The 15,337-nt window shown below is 50.0% G+C and overlaps 1 protein-coding gene across 2 annotated transcripts in view; it reads right to left on the reverse strand.

Annotated features, from left to right (window-relative positions):
* PLEKHA6 (pleckstrin homology domain containing, family A member 6) overlaps positions 1-15,337 on the reverse strand; it is a 157,710-nt gene that overhangs the window by 124,850 nt on the left and 17,523 nt on the right. The window contains exon 1 of one of the 2 annotated variants that reach the window (XM_011931832.1): positions 14,066-14,301. The exons of the other annotated variant lie outside the window; for it this stretch is intronic. The gene's annotated coding sequence lies outside the window, so the exon portion shown is untranslated. Of the gene's footprint in view, positions 1-14,065; positions 14,302-15,337 lie in introns of those variants that run through there. 2 annotated transcript variants of the gene reach the window in all.

The following is a 15,337-nucleotide window of genomic DNA, read 5'->3' on the forward strand; positions in this document are numbered from 1 at the left end:
AAGAAAGAAAGAAAGAAAGAAAGAAAGAAAGAAAGAAAGAAAGAAAGAAAGAAAGAAAGAAAGAAAGAAAGAAAAGAAAGAAAGAAAGAAAGAAGTCAATTATAAAAAGTAAAGAGGTTCAGTGTTTCCTAACCCAAATTGTACTTCAGACAAGTTCCTCATCCATATTATCAGGGTGCCCCAGAAGTGAGTGACAAAGCAACATCTCCAAGGAGGAAAGCAGAGGACAGACAAGATGTGATCCAACCCCATCCTGCCAGTCCTTCAGCCAGTGACTGGGAAGCAGGGATCCTGGCTCTGAGCCAGAAGGTAGAGAAACAAGCTGAAATCTAGCCCAGGAAAAGATGTGGGTGTGAGAGTTCCGTCATAACCAGAGTTCCCGCACCTCATACCTTGTATGTCACCCCCTCCCCAAGCACAACGCCTGGAGAAGGTGAGGAAGGCGACTTACCGAGCACCAACTCTTTCAAGACATTATGTTAATTGCTGTGGGGAGATACACATTTATCAGTGAGAAAGACATGCGGATGGAATATTTCAGAACAACTTCTATTTCCAACCAGCTGATTCAGTCAATTAAAGGACACTTTAAAAAATATAACTTAATAAGTGTAAGTGTTGATGACTTTGGCCTTGATTCTGACAACACCAAATCTGGAAGACACTGGGCCCGATTGGGATGCTTTCTATTTTGATACAAGAAAGTCCTTCCTTCCCGAGGTCTAGACGCTCTCCGTCTCCATGCTTACCACTCTACCCACTCCCTGCCGGACTTTCCTAACAAGGAGGCCAGGACAGCTTGACCACACACAGCCCATCAGAGGGTGCCTGATCCCCTATGTCTGCCAGCCCAGGCGTCCTTGCTCAGCCCCTTGGCCCCACTCCCTTTGAGGTTTCTTTCCACTGAGAACCCTCCCCACACTCCCCATCTCTGCTGTGCCTCTTTCCAGAGGTCTCAGGTTCTCTTCTTCCCGCTCCCCTCAGGTCTGGATGCCACCATGAGGCAGATGTCACAGGATCTCCCCATTACACTCCCTCAGCGCCCACGTGCACTGTGACCTGGGCTCAGCCTCACCCACAGCACAAGTACTAGAGAGCTGGTGGAGGAGGGGGCACTCTAGCATTTCCCTGAAAAGAACAGCAGGGGCACCAACGACTCCTCCTGTCCCATCTTCCCCCACACTCTGTTCTGCTTCCCCCGATCCCGGAGCAGGCTCCCCCCAACAAAGTTACTGGAGCAAACCCTCCTTTCTCTGCTGAGTCACTTGACCTTAATGGTAAGAGACCAGAGGCCCTGGAGAAAATCAGCTCACCTAACTTCCCAGTTGCTCTCCATGCTCACATCTGAAAACACTAAGAAAAGTGACCCTGTTACAGGGGTAGCAAGGAAGAGCAGAAAGGTAGCAGAAAGGTGTGGAGAGGAGTACAGGGAAAAGAAGAGAATGAGTGAAGTTCACCCTGCTAGCCACCACCAGATGGTTAAGCTGGCTTTAAGTGAGGACACTTGGTTTCTGGATTGAGAGAAGGCCTGTTCTGCATAAGGGAAGCTAAGATTTCTAGAGGAGCTGCTGCCCCATTGGATAGCCCCCTCCTCAATCGCAAGTGGGCAGCAGGGAGCAAGGAAGACTACTGGTACTGGGTGTGGTCTCTGATTCTCCCTCCACCCTAGCTCTGCCTCTAAGCCCTGCCTCAGCTGCTTTGTGACTAGATTTCTGCACTGTCTGAAGGCCCCCTTGATTATACCTAGAGCCGCTGACCGGCCCTCTCTGTATGCATGGGAACATGAGAGCAGCAAACACTCTCACTCTCACTGCCCCCTAGAGGAGGCAGCATCTGCCACCTGCCTCTTTCAGAACAGGGGGTCTGGGCACCTGGGGAGGGGTGGCCATTTGGGCAGCTCTGAGCCACCACAAATGAGCCATGACCACAGGGGGAGCCATGACAAACTGGAGTCAAATAAATAACCACATCCCTCACCTCCATTGCTCTTACTGGCTAATACACACCCACACTCACAGTTGGGTCACATGATGGGCAAGAAGATGGCTCAGCAGGAAACACAGAAACATCCATAAATTCTAATTCTGATTCCTCCCTCACTTCCCAATGTAGCCATGGGTAAGTGGCCCATCATCTCAGAAATAGACTCTTCCAAGGCAATCAAAGGTCACCCTGGACAAGCTGGGGGAATAGAGCATATTGAGTAGGTAGATGGCAGAGTATATGGATGCAGAGATTAGGGGTTCCCATGAGAAAGATATTCATCCAACTTCACAGTGTAAATCAGTTCTTCTTGAAGCACTGGGCATGCTCTTCTTGCCGGCTGGTACCATCCTGAAGTACCGATTCTCCTTATCAGAAACCCACCATCTCCCCAGCCTCTACTCACCCAGCTGGAGCTAGAAACGTACATCCCACCTGAATTTCAGCGGAATTCCTAGTCGCACACACCCACTACCCTGGCCTGTAACACCACGTGTTACAGAGGCACCAAGAGCCGGAAATGCCAAATCAAGAGCCTGGACAAGATACCTTCTGGCTGCTCTCATTTTTACAGTTGGAAATGCTGCTTAAAGCAGTGGGTGCTGAGTAAATTAACAAGAAGCCTACAGAGACAAGGACACAGCTACAGCTGAAGCTTCTTGACGCTCTGCAACCTCCTCCCCAAGCCACGGGCCCTAATTCAGCCATCAGTCACCCCTCAGCCCTCCCTTCAACACAGGGCAGGTCGGGCAGCTTGAAGCTGAAAAGAGAGTACGCCCAAACAGCAAGGAAATGTCTCCCAGCCATAAATGCCTCGCCCGTTCTCCTGTTTGCAAAAGGCAAAGTCCATGTGGGAAGGGCAGGAACGGTATCAGCTACTAAACCCCACAAAAACCAACCCAGTCCTGAGAGACGGACACACAGGCTAAATTCACACAGCACAGCTGAGAATGGAACCGAGCAGTGTGGATTCCTTCATTCGCTCCTGCTTCTCATTCCAGGCCCTATCTTTATTTTATCACAATAAATATTTATAGGGTCAGCATTCGACCTGGGTATTCCACAGCCACTCACGCCCCTCTCGCTCCAGCCACTCCCAACCTCAGCCACCTGGTGCCAAACCCCCCTGCGGCCTCCCCCACCGCGCTGACCTTAGCCTGTGCTCAAGGCCACACTTGGCAGGCATCCTGCTGTCATCTCCATTGTCAGATGGGAGACAGACAATGAGAAACGGGCTTCTCTGGGGACTGATTTAAGGCTTTCCTGTCAAAAAACCTCCCAGAAGCCTGAGGCCCCTAGGCATGGCCTGGGCCCCTGACACCAAGTCTGCCCTCACAGTGAGGTCCAGTCGCTTGGCAGCCAGAACAGCTTGTCAGGAGGGGTTAGCTTCAGCCTCGCAGCTAGCCTCACCCATGCTCCCCGGCTGACTCCCCTCAGACCCAGAGGGAACACCCAGACTGCTTCAAGCTTGGCCTTCTCTTTTCGCAGCTCTCCTCAGTCCCCGCCTCTGCAGTCCCTAAGACAGCAGACAAGAGGAGCCTGAGTTCTAGGCCTGGCTCCAGGCCCTCAGTTTTAAGGGGGCCAGGACAGACACCTGGGAACCGTTTGGATCTTAAGATCTCTGTTTCTCTCCCTATAAGAATCCTTGAGTTCTTGGCCAGATGCGGTGGCTCATGCCTATAATCCCGGCACTTTGGGAGGCCAAGGCAGGCGGATCATCTGAGGTCAGGAGTTCGAGACCAGCCTGGCCAATATGGCGAAACCTCGTCTCTACTAAAAGTACAAAAAAATTAGCCAGGCGTGGTGGTGTGTGCCTGTAATCCCAGCTACTTGGGAGGCTGAGGCAGGAGAATCACTTGAACCCAGGAGCCAGAGGTTGCAGTGAGCTGAGATCGTGCCACTGCACTCCAGCCTGGGCAACAAAGCAGAATTCCATCTCAAAAAAAAACAGATTCCTTGAGTTCTCCTCACAGCAGGAATAAAACTGGGCAGCAGATTCAGCAGGTGTAGGCGTGGGCTGTGGACCTGAGCAACAGAGACCCAGCTCGAGCGTTAGCTCTGGGACTTGCTGCCTCTGGCCCTGGGCAAGTCATGAGACTTCTGAGTCTTGGCGACCTCATAGATCAGAGTGGCGAGGATCCCCCAGATGACAGTACCTGGAAGGTGAGAGCAGTGGGAGGGCCTATACATACCTGAAGAGCCTTAGTGTGCATGCTCTCTCAGTATTTCTCAAACTGAAAGAAGTGACTCATCTGTCAGTGTGAAAGCAAGTTGAAGAGTGAAGACAATCTTTAAAAATAAATATGTATAGGCCAGACAAGACTGCAATATGACATGCACCACTTACAGTAAGCGTAACACACATGTACTCCTGGAATGTGTTTCTACTGGTTGCAGTCAAAAATTTCGATGTCTTCCTTTTAAAACATTTTGAACAGGCACAGTTGTTCATGTCTATAATCCCAGCACTTTGGTAAACTGAGGCAGACGGATCACTTGAGCCCAGAAGTTCAAGACCAGCCTGGGCAACATGGCAAAACGATCTCTACCAAAAAATACAAAAATCAGCTGGGTACAGTGGCGAGCACCTGTAGTCCCAGCTCCTTGGGAGCCCGAGGTGGGAGGATGGCTTGAGCAAGGGAGGTCGAGGCTGCAATGAGCTATGATCTCACCAGGACACTCCAGTATGGCTGACAGAGTGAGACCATGTCTCAAAAAAAAACAAAAAAAAAAACAAAAAAAAAACCCTTTCTTGCTCTTGCAGATGTTTCCACCTGTGTAACTTGCTATCTGCCCTCAGCAGAGTGAGCTAGTAAACTCCTTGAGGTAAGAGCCATGTCTCTAATTTCTCAAGAATTCTAGCCATGCCACCACCATCCCCTCTGCAAGGCTGGGCTCAGAGCAGGGGTGGCCTCTGGTACAAGCTGTTCACAGGCTGGAAAGCAGCCACCGAATCAAAAATCACTATGGAAGGAGAGGAAGGAAACCCACTGCTGACAGTACCAGGCACAGCCCCCAAACATAGGCCCTGGAGGTCCAAGTCCCCTCCATTTTACAGATGAGGAAACCAAAGCTCAAAGAGGTAAAGTTGTCTGGGAGATGGGGGGTGGGGGAAGGACCAGGAGTGACGTACTGGTTTGGATGGCCCCTGGTTTTATCACTGCCAGGGTTAGCTCCTGAGCCGCCTTGTCAAATCCCCTAAACGTCCCATGAGGGCCAAGATGATTCACACTGCAAAACATACACACAAAGGATCGGAAACAGCACAACATTCTTTCCTACCTGCCTTTTTCTGGCTTTCCCAGTCCCATGAGGGAGAGAGGAGAGGGTTGTGCTGGGGGCATCTGGGATCTGTCTTCCTCCTTGTCCAGCCCTTGTCCTTCTCTGCCTCTTTTGAGGCTGACTTCCCCCAGCTCACCACCCTCCTCTCCGAACGCCAGCTAACCGGTTACCCGGGCAACCCAGCTGGGAGGCCGCCAGTTACCACGGCAACCCAGCATGGCCGCCAGGCTGCCTTGCTTAGGAAGGTCAGGGGACCAGCCGGGCTACCGAGCAGCTGGGATGCTGCTGGCAGGACTGGCAGGGGGAGTGGGGTGTGGGGGGAAGGTGGCCTACGTGCCTGAGATAACTAAGTTCCTGCTGTCAGGGGCCACCTTTCCCTTTGACATGTTTCCCATGAAGCAGGCTCCCCCAACTTGGGCATGAACCACAAGCCGTCCTCCCCAGTTGCATCACCCAAGCTGAACCTGACCCCTCCCACCTTCTCTACAGAGTTCCAGTCACCTCATCTCCAGGAAGGCTTCTCAGACTGAGCAGCAGCCAGCTGTCACTCAGCCTAACCCCAGGCCCTCTCACCCTCCGCCCTTCCTGAGCATATCTGGGAGTCCACACACATGCAACACACGTGTGTCAGCATGCAGATGTGGTCTCTCTGTGAAATATGTTGGCAAAAATCATAAGGAAGAGCTAATATTTTCTAGTACTTACTATGTGCCTAGCATGTTGTAGGTGTCTTGTGTGAAATTTCTCAACTGAGCCACACAACAAGCGTATTATCCTCACTTCACAGATAGAGCCTGAGACTTACAGAAGGTGAGGGACTTACTCAAGGCTGAATGGGTACTAACCAGCAAAGAGAGGGTGAGGCTGTGTAGGGGCCAGAATTCCTTCAGAGTTCCTTCAGCTCCTGCCCTCCCCAAGCTCCCCCCACCAACCAATCCCCGTCCTGGTTTCAAGGTGACATTTTGAACTTTTATTAAGTTATTAAGTTTCATCATGCCTGACATGGTGAAAACTCATCTCTGCTAAAAATACAAAAATCAGCAGGCGTGGTGGTGCACATCTGTAATTCCAGCTACTCAGGAGGCTGAGGCAGGAGAATCGCTTGAACCTGGGAGGCGGAGGTTGCAGTGAGCCGAGATCTCGCTACTGCACTCCAGCCTGGGTGACAGAGCGAGACTCCGTCTCAAAAAAAAGAAAAAAAAAAATATTTAGGCCGGGTGTGGTGGCTCACACCTGTAATCCCAGCACTTCCAAGGCCAAGGCAGGCAGATCACTTGAGGCCAGGAGTTCGAGACCAGCCTGGCCAACATGGTGAAACCCCATCTCTACTAAAAATACAAAAATTAGCCTGGCATGGTGGCACGTGCCTTGTAATCCCAGCTACTCAGGAGGCTGAAGCAGGAGAATTGCTTGAACCCAGGAGACAGAGCTTGCAGTGAGCCAAGATTGCACCACTGCACTCTAGCCTGGGCCATAGAGCAAGAAAGAAAGAAAGAAAGAAAAAAAAGGACTATCCAATGCCAGACATTTTCTTCATATTATTTTATTTCATTTCATCCTCACCTCTGAGAAGACTTCAGTCTCCTAACAGGATAGCTTAGGAAACAGAGACCCAGAGAAGTTAAGTAATTTTCCCAAGCTGAGACCCGGCTTAAGGTTCCTGCCTCGGGGAACCCCCTAGGAGAGCCTATCCTTTTCTTTTTTGGCCTCCAACATGTGTAGCATATGTCTCTATCATATACGGCATGGTCGTTTGTTCACTCATCTGCTCCCTTACAAGACTGTGAGTTTAAAACTTTATTTCTGACCGGGCACAGTGGCTCATGCCTGTAGTCCCAATACTTTGGGAGGCCGAGGCAGGAGGATCACTTGAGCCCAGGAGTTTAAGACCAGCCTGGGCAACAAAGTGAGACTCAGTCTGTATGAAAAATAAAATAATTAGCCAGGTGTGGTGGTGCACGCCTGTGGTCCCAGCTACTCAGGAGGCTGAGGTGGGAGGACTGCATGAGCCTAGGAGGTCGAGACTACAGTGAACTATGATTGTGCCACTGCATTCCAGCCTGGGAGACAGAGTGAGACCCCATGTCAAAAATAAATAAATCAAAATAAAAATCATTTTTGCAACCTAGTACCTGCCTGGTACATAAAGAACATGCAGTAAGTATGTACCCAAAGAAAATGGTAGGACCAGGTTCCCAAGTTCTACTCACCACTTAATTCCATGCTGTCTCTACCACATCACCCTGTCTCATTTACTCAGCCAATCAAAAAGCAGTTACTAACCATTTTGTGCCTGGCTCTGTGTGAAACATCACAGATACAAATAAGACAAATCAGGCCATCTCTTGCCTTGAAAAAGTACAGAGGAGTGAGAGGCAAGACTGAGGAGAATAGGGAATAAATTCCCCACCACTGCCCCCATCCAAGGCTTTCTCATGAGTGTTTCTCTGTGCCCGCTCCTTGGGCCTAACCCTCCCATCCAAAGCTTCATATATCCAACCAACATTTGTTGAGCACCTACTGTGTGCTAAATACTGCCCTCTAATCACTCATAGTTGGGGGGAGAGTTGGCAGGATTAGATGACAATGGAGTCAGGAATTACTGGACAGTAGAGAAGTGATTGAGAAGGTCAGAGTCCAAGAAGCAGTGGCCAGGACCACCGGGAGCATATGGAGAACTTTAAAGAGCTTTCACATTTGATGTGATCGTGGACTTTCAGGTCACATTGCTTCATATTCATACCTACTTCCTACACTAACTCATTTGATCCTTGGTGATGAGGGCAGGGCGGGAATTATTATTCCCATTTTAGAGATGAAGATACTGAGGCTCAGAAGGGGAAGAGCATTGGGTTAGGAGGAGGAAACCTGGGTTCTAGACCTCACTTGTCATTCGAACAGTTCTCAGCACTACGCCTCTATCACCACACTCCCACCCGCACCACCCGACCAAAGCAGGTTTTTCTTCCCTGCTCCCATCCCCTTCAATTCCCCAGTGAGACAGCCCCGGTTTCAAGTGACGTTAGCAGGATTACTGGATAGCCTGGATCCAGTCCCTGGATAGCCCATTGCTGCTCATGTGATCCCAGGAACCAAGCAAAACCAGAACAATGACCGCATCACCTGAGGCTAGGTAGAATTTAAGAGGCTAATTGCAAGCATTTGGCTAATTAAAAGCAAATTGGCACCTGCAATTATAGATGCCTGTTCTTCTCAAGTCATGATGAGCCAGACTGGGTGGACACGATGACGTCAGAGCTAAGGAGGGACCTCACCTCCTCCTTAAGGAGGGCCCTAGGCTGTCTCACTGCAGAAGTGGAGCTCCAACTAACCGGAGGAAGTCATAGCTGAAACCAGTGTGGACCAGCTACCCTGAAGCCTCAGCACTGATGCATGTTTATCAGATCAGCACTGGCACCTCCAGCTCTATTTCCTGAATTCACGCATTAAGGATCAATCCTCTACAGAGACTAAGTGGGTGACCTGGGAGGAATTGACAGTATCCCTGAATACCAGCTACCCCTAAACACATTTCCCACCAATCCACCTCAGCACCTGTCTGGTCTTTGAGTTAAAGCCTTGCCTTCTGAAACATGATGTTCAGTAACTGACATTTGTGTGGTTATTCTCAGTTTACAAAGCACTTCCATGTATATTACTCACCTAGGTATCAGCTAGGTAGGTGGTAGTGATACAAACTCCAGTTCTCAGGCTAAGAAGTGAAAGCTCAGAAGGATTAAGTAACTTCTGCAAATCATATGGCTACTACTTGGGCCAGGATTTGAACCCATGTCTTCAAATTCCAGATGAGCCTTCTCTCCACGACCACAGCAGGAGCTAACACATGGATCATAATTAGTTTACCAGATCAGCTTGTGCTACTTTTGAAAGTGCAAAGAGGTCTCATGGGAATGAGAAATGCTGGGTAGATTTGACAAGGAAGAAATCCAAGACAGGATGTGCACATGGCCATGCAGGGGCATGGACAGGGGCTACAGGAGTACCAGCTCCAGCTCCTATAAGCCAGGAGACACTAGAGGCCCAACTCCCTTCATCCATGCACCTGCCAGAGGAAGCCCCCAGCAATTGTACCATTCCAGGGGATTCTCCTGGAGGAAGTGGCTGCCCTGGGCATGTGTGTGGCCACCTCACCACATTCTGTGCCAGTGAGGCCACAGTTCATGTGGGAGCCCCAGGAAAGCTCAAGAAAGAACTTGAGGGTCTTTGGAGGAACAGGGGCACTTAGCCTTGAACAAGGAGACTTGGGAGGGCTTGGAGGGAGATAGATGATGATATCTATCTTCAGATATCTATGTTTCTCATGCAAATCAACAAGGTAATAATAACAAACACATTTGTCACTTATTCTGCTCAGCAGGATTCTATGTGCTTTGCATATGTAACCTCATTTATCTTCACAAGAAGCATTATCTTCATTTTACAAATGGAGAAACTGAGGCACAGAGCAGTAAAGCCACTGTTAGTATCATATTACTGGTAAATGGTAGATTCCAGATTCAACCTGAGTTTGACCCCGTAACTATGTTTTGTTTGTTTGTTTGTTTGTTTGTTTGTTTGTTTGTTTTGAGACAGAGTTTTGCTCTGCCACCCAGGCTGGAGTACAGTGGCACGATCTCAGCTCACTGCAACCTCCGCTCCCAGGTTCAATCGATTCTCTTGCCTCAGCCTCCCAAGTAGGTGGGATTACAGGAACCCACCACCACACCTAGCTAATTTTTGTATTTTTAGTAGAGACAGCATTTCACCATGTTGACCAAGCTAGTCTCAAACTCCTGGCTTCAAGTGATCCACCCCCTTCAGCCTCCCAAAGTGCTGGGATTACAGGCGTGAGCCACTGTGCCCGGCCAACTGTGATCTTAATGACTCTGCACACACAGCCTTTTAAGAAAAGCCAAAGACTCAAACACACAAATATGTTTATTATATGGACATATTATATATTGCATTGCTATTAATACGGACAATGTCACATTTGATAAGTCTCTTTTTAAAAATTGTATGTCTCGCTCCCAATCAAACAAATGGATTGAAACAATACATGAAAACCATGAAAAAGATTGTAATACTCAATGTTGATGCTCATGGCACAAAAATCCATTCTCAGACACAGCTGCTGGGAATGTAAATTAGTGCTTTTGAACAAGGAATTTGGCAAAATATTTTAATAACGTAGCAATTTCACTTCTAGAAATGCAACCTAAGGGAAAAAATTATTGATAAGTGTGAAGATTCAAATACTTATATGTTCATTGTAGCCTTGTTTATAAAAGTAGAAAATTGGAAATACCTAGTTTAACATAGGGGTTAAATCAACAAATAAATTGAAAAGATATGTGATGAATATGAGGCAGCCACTTTAAAATGATGTTGTAAAGGCCAGAGGTGGTGGTTCACGCCTGTAATCCCAGCACTTTGGGAGGCAGATGTGGGTGGATCACTTGAGCCCAGGAGTTCAAGACCAGCCTGGCCAACATGGAGAAACCCTGTCTCTACCAAAAATACATAAAATTAGCCAGGTATGGTGACATGCACCTGTAGACCCAGCCACTTGGGAGGCTGAGGTAGGAGGATCGCTTAAGCCCAAGAGGTTGAGACTGCAGTGAGCAGAGACTGCACCATAGCACTCTAGCCTGGACAACAGAACAAGGCCCTGTCTCTAGTAATAATAATAATAATGCTGTAAAATAATATTTAATAATATGAAAAAATGCTTTCCATTTAACTGACAATAATACACATCTGGGCCAAGATTTTAATGATATATATACATATTGTGATGATAAATCTAGACATATATTCATGCGTGAATTCATAAAAGTACAAATATACCAAAATTAAAATTATATATCAAATCTATGGGTAATTCTTAACTTTTCTTTAGGTTTTCCTACATTTCTAAATGACAATGTATTACTTTTATACTCACAGAATAATAATTCTTTTAATGTATACCCTTCATCATATTAATTCTATGCCTTGGAATTTATCCTAAGTCACCCAAATCACAGAAAGAGCCTTACGAACAAAAATGTTCCTCCTGTGCTATCTGTAAAAGGAAAATAAGGTAACAACTTAAATGTCCAGTACAGAAATGATCATGTAAAATACAGCACATCCACACACTGACTATTATATACTATTTTAATCAAAAGAAAACTATTTTTATCACCATGTAAAAGAGAGAGGTGACTTGTTCTGCACAGCTTCAAAGAATCAGAACCAGAGGGTGGAACTTAGAAGTCGGCAGATTTTGATTCAACATAGAAGAATGTTCCAACCACAGAGGAAGCTGCCTTGTGAGGTAATGAGCTCCCTGTCACTGAAATTATCCAAGTGAGGCTGCTGCTTCTGTCAGGGAGGCTGAGGAAGGCTCATCTGGATGTGGAGGGAGTCTGGACTAGATAGTCTCTGAGGGGCGTCTGAAGGCTGTGGGTGCTGAGCAGGAGCCCCCTGAACAGAGAGATAGCCGAGAGAAGGCTTCCACTCAGCCCACCCTCAACTTCTGTTCCTTCTGCTCCCACTTACTCTAAATGTCTCCCAAAATACAGTCGTTTTTTCCTCTCTGAATGTGCTTTAAGCGGTTGGAGACTGGCCTGCTAAAGTCCCCTCATTAAGCCCTGGCTTCCAGAGCCCCTTTGCCTCACCCCAGAGCTCAGGGGAGTGCAAATCCTGCAGCTCTCCTGTGAGGCCCAGCTCCAACCTTCCTCTGGGGGGGCCCATGGGTGCGCCAAGACCAGTGCCAATGACCTCAGCAAATTCACAACAGGCTGTGAGGAAGACGATGAGGCAATTGGCTCAGAGAACAGAATCGCAGCCTGTTCAGCCCCAGTTGACACCATGCTCCCATCTGCTGTTGCGGCTTCTTCGCTCTGGCCTAGGCCAGTCCCCTGGACCAAGAGAGCTCACTCTGTGAGCCCAAGCCTGCAGGCTGGGCCTGGGCAAAGTGGGGGCTTTGATGTCAGCCCAGGAGCCAAGGTGGCTGCCTCCCTCACTGACTGGGGGATCAGTAATTATTTCATTTACAAGCAGGAATAATCCAACTCAATAATCCAGGCAGACACATTCAAAGTAATTACCTGTGTAATGCGTCCTGCACCATCACCTTCCTAGGAAGAAGGAAAAGAAGCCTAGTCCAGCAAAAAAAAAAGGGGGGGGACCCCCGTTGTCTGCAGCCTCTGTGCAGCAGCCCGCCAGGATTAATTACACACCAGTGCTAACATATTTATCACCTCGCCACTGATTGGAAAACCAAGGACTTTTAATAATTCATATCTGTGGCTCAGCACTCTGCGCCCTTGTGTGGAGACACAGAAACCCTCTTGTTTCCGTAAGGAAAGCCCAGTGGCAGTGCCAGGCGAGGAGCCCTCCGCCCCTGCTGCCACCCCAACCTGGAGACAGGCCCGAGCCTAGCCGCTCCCACCTCCCCTCCACCCACCAGCAGGGTCCGCTCCTGTCCTGCTGAAGCTAAAATGCAGCTGCTCGGGGGTGAAACCTGGTGACTGAACTGTCCTAGCCACAGGAGCCCTCCGCAGTTTCATACTCCTCCAGGGTGGCCTGGAAGACAGGATTTGGGATATTTGTAGGGCAGGTGCCCACAGTGGCCCCGCACCTGTCCAGACAGCGGGCTCAGGCAGATACCTGCCAGCAAGGACCCTGCTCCACCATGCACGAGACCCTCAGCAGAGTGCACCACTCAAGTGGTCAGATTGGGGGTAAAGGGTTTACAGGGCTTTGGGAAGAGCCTCCAATCCCTGAAGTCTGCAACCTCCTCTGACACCAGCTCTGAGCTCCAGCCTCCTCCCCACCAACTTCCACCCTCCTGCAGCTCTCCCTCCCCACTCCTGTGCCCCAGGGATGGCTCTCCCTCTATCCCGGTTCTCCATCTCTGCTCTCCCAGGCTCCACAGCCCCCTTCCCTGCCCTGGCTGGCATGTTGTCTCAAAGAGCATTTCCCAGGAGCCTCTTCTCCCTTCTTCTCCCTTCTTCTCCCCCGCCCCCACCACTTTCCTGTCTCGCCCCACTTCCCTCCCCTTCCACTGTAGCCCTCCTTACCCTTCTCTGGCCAGTTCCCCAACTGTCCTCCTTTCCCTAGACTCCTCACACAATACCTCGAGGCTCTCAGCTGGCTGCAGCCCGGTCCCATCATTATAAACGTCATCCCCTCATTCCCTGCCCCCCTCCACCACATACCAGGCTCCAGCTCCTTCAGGAGCTGCTCACTAAATCTGAGACCCCCAGAGCTCAGATGCCTCCTAGAAATTGGAATCCAAGAGCCTCTGTCATTCATCGACCCAACCTCTGACCCGTAAGAATGATACACACCCTGACCCCTCCCCACCCTGAGGAAGGTGAGCCCCTGGGGCTGACCTGAGCCTGACCCTGGACCCCCTCCATCTCTCCTTCCTGTTGGCAGGATTAAAGAGAGGGTGGGCTGGCCTCTCTGTGCTAGCCTGCTTGGGGAACCCTGCTGGAACCTAGGAAGCTGCCAGCCCCAACGCTGCCCTCATCCAGGAGATGCAATTCAAATGTAATCAATTTAAACAGCATCAGCCCTGACAGGGACTCTGGAGGTGGGGGTGGGGGCACAGGGAGGGTTATAATTAGCATTCTCAGCATCCATGATCCCCAAGTAAGGCTGCCAAGGATGAGGGATGGGGAAGCCAGTGCACCGCAGTGCAAGCAGCCCAGGCTCACGCGACAGACAGGCAGCTGCCAGCCCTGACCAAAGCCCAGCCTTCCTCCTCCCATCTCATCTATGTGATGCATGAAAACAGACTCACCGGCTTCTGAGGTGTGATCCCCGCGCTGGAAAGCTCTACCTCTGTGAGCCCCAAGGCACCCCTCCCCCCAGCTCAGGCCAGCTGGGGTCCTCCTCCCCCGCCCCTGGGGCCCCCTTCTGCAGCGCGGGGCTCCGGATCTAATCTGATCTAATCAGTCATCTCTCCGGCTGGCAGGTCCCTGGCGCAGGGAGAGGATGCTGTTGTGGTGACTGCAGGATCCAGCATCTTTCCCAGGCACAGGCAGCTGTGGGCATGCTCCATCGGCTCCCCTGGGGATTTCAGGGCCACGTGACTCTCCCTCCCCAAGCTGTCACTTAGGATCAGGAGTAAATAGTCCCCGAAAAGGTTTAACTCCATCCACACCAGCGACAAGCTGCTAACCAGCCACGCAGCCTGCCTGCCAGGGAGAGGATGGGGTGGCTCGGCGCAGCCTCCTGGGCCTTCCACCACCAGGACAAGGCTGCCCCCCAAAGGGGAGTAGGGCCACCATCTGGGTGAGCTGCATTTTTAGAGTCCCCCACAAGAGACTGCAGGGAACCAGAAACTGCCCAGGAGCTTGGAATCATGTGTGGGACCTCACCCAGCCAGCCTGGTGATCACCTTTCAGCTCTGGGGCATGTCTCTAGGTGTCAGGAGGGCTTGGCTGGGGCCCTGGGGCCTCCCCATCCCCCGCCCCCACCTCAATATGGAGAATTTAGAGAAATAACACTTGGAGAGGGTTGGGGGCCACTATGAGATGCCAGGATCTTCTCCTAGCCCTCAGCCCAAATTGGTCTCTGATAACCCTGAACAAGGATGCTAGCCAAGCTACGGGGTACCCGGGTTCTGTATTATTCAGAGTCAGAGGCAGAAGGAAGGACTTCAGATGATAGGGTTATAGCCCTGTTTCTGCTTAGACAAAGATTGCTTTCTGCCTCAGTTTCCCTCGATCCACATCTCTCTCGGTTTCCCTCTATCCACAGATTCTCTGTGACAATGGGCAAGTGTAATAAAAACACTGATTTCATAAACAGGATCAGAAAGATGAAAAAAAAAAAAACAAAAGATTCCCACCTAAACCTCCGGGCAGGCTCACTGGTCTCAGTCCCACCTGCCCCTTAAACCTGGAAACTGGGGACTGAACCAGATGAGCTTCTGGGTCACTTCTGAATAGAGAAATCTGTCAAGAAGCAGGAGCTAGGCCGGGCACGGTGGCTCAAGCCTGTAATCCCAGCACTTTGGGAGGCCGAGACGGGCAGATCACGAGGTCAGGAGTTCGAGACCATCCTGGCT

The sequence above is a fragment of the Colobus angolensis genome, unplaced genomic scaffold, assembly GCF_000951035.1.
Source record: "Colobus angolensis palliatus isolate OR3802 unplaced genomic scaffold, Cang.pa_1.0 Scaffold91, whole genome shotgun sequence".
NCBI classification, from domain to species: Eukaryota; Metazoa; Chordata; class Mammalia; order Primates; family Cercopithecidae; genus Colobus; species Colobus angolensis.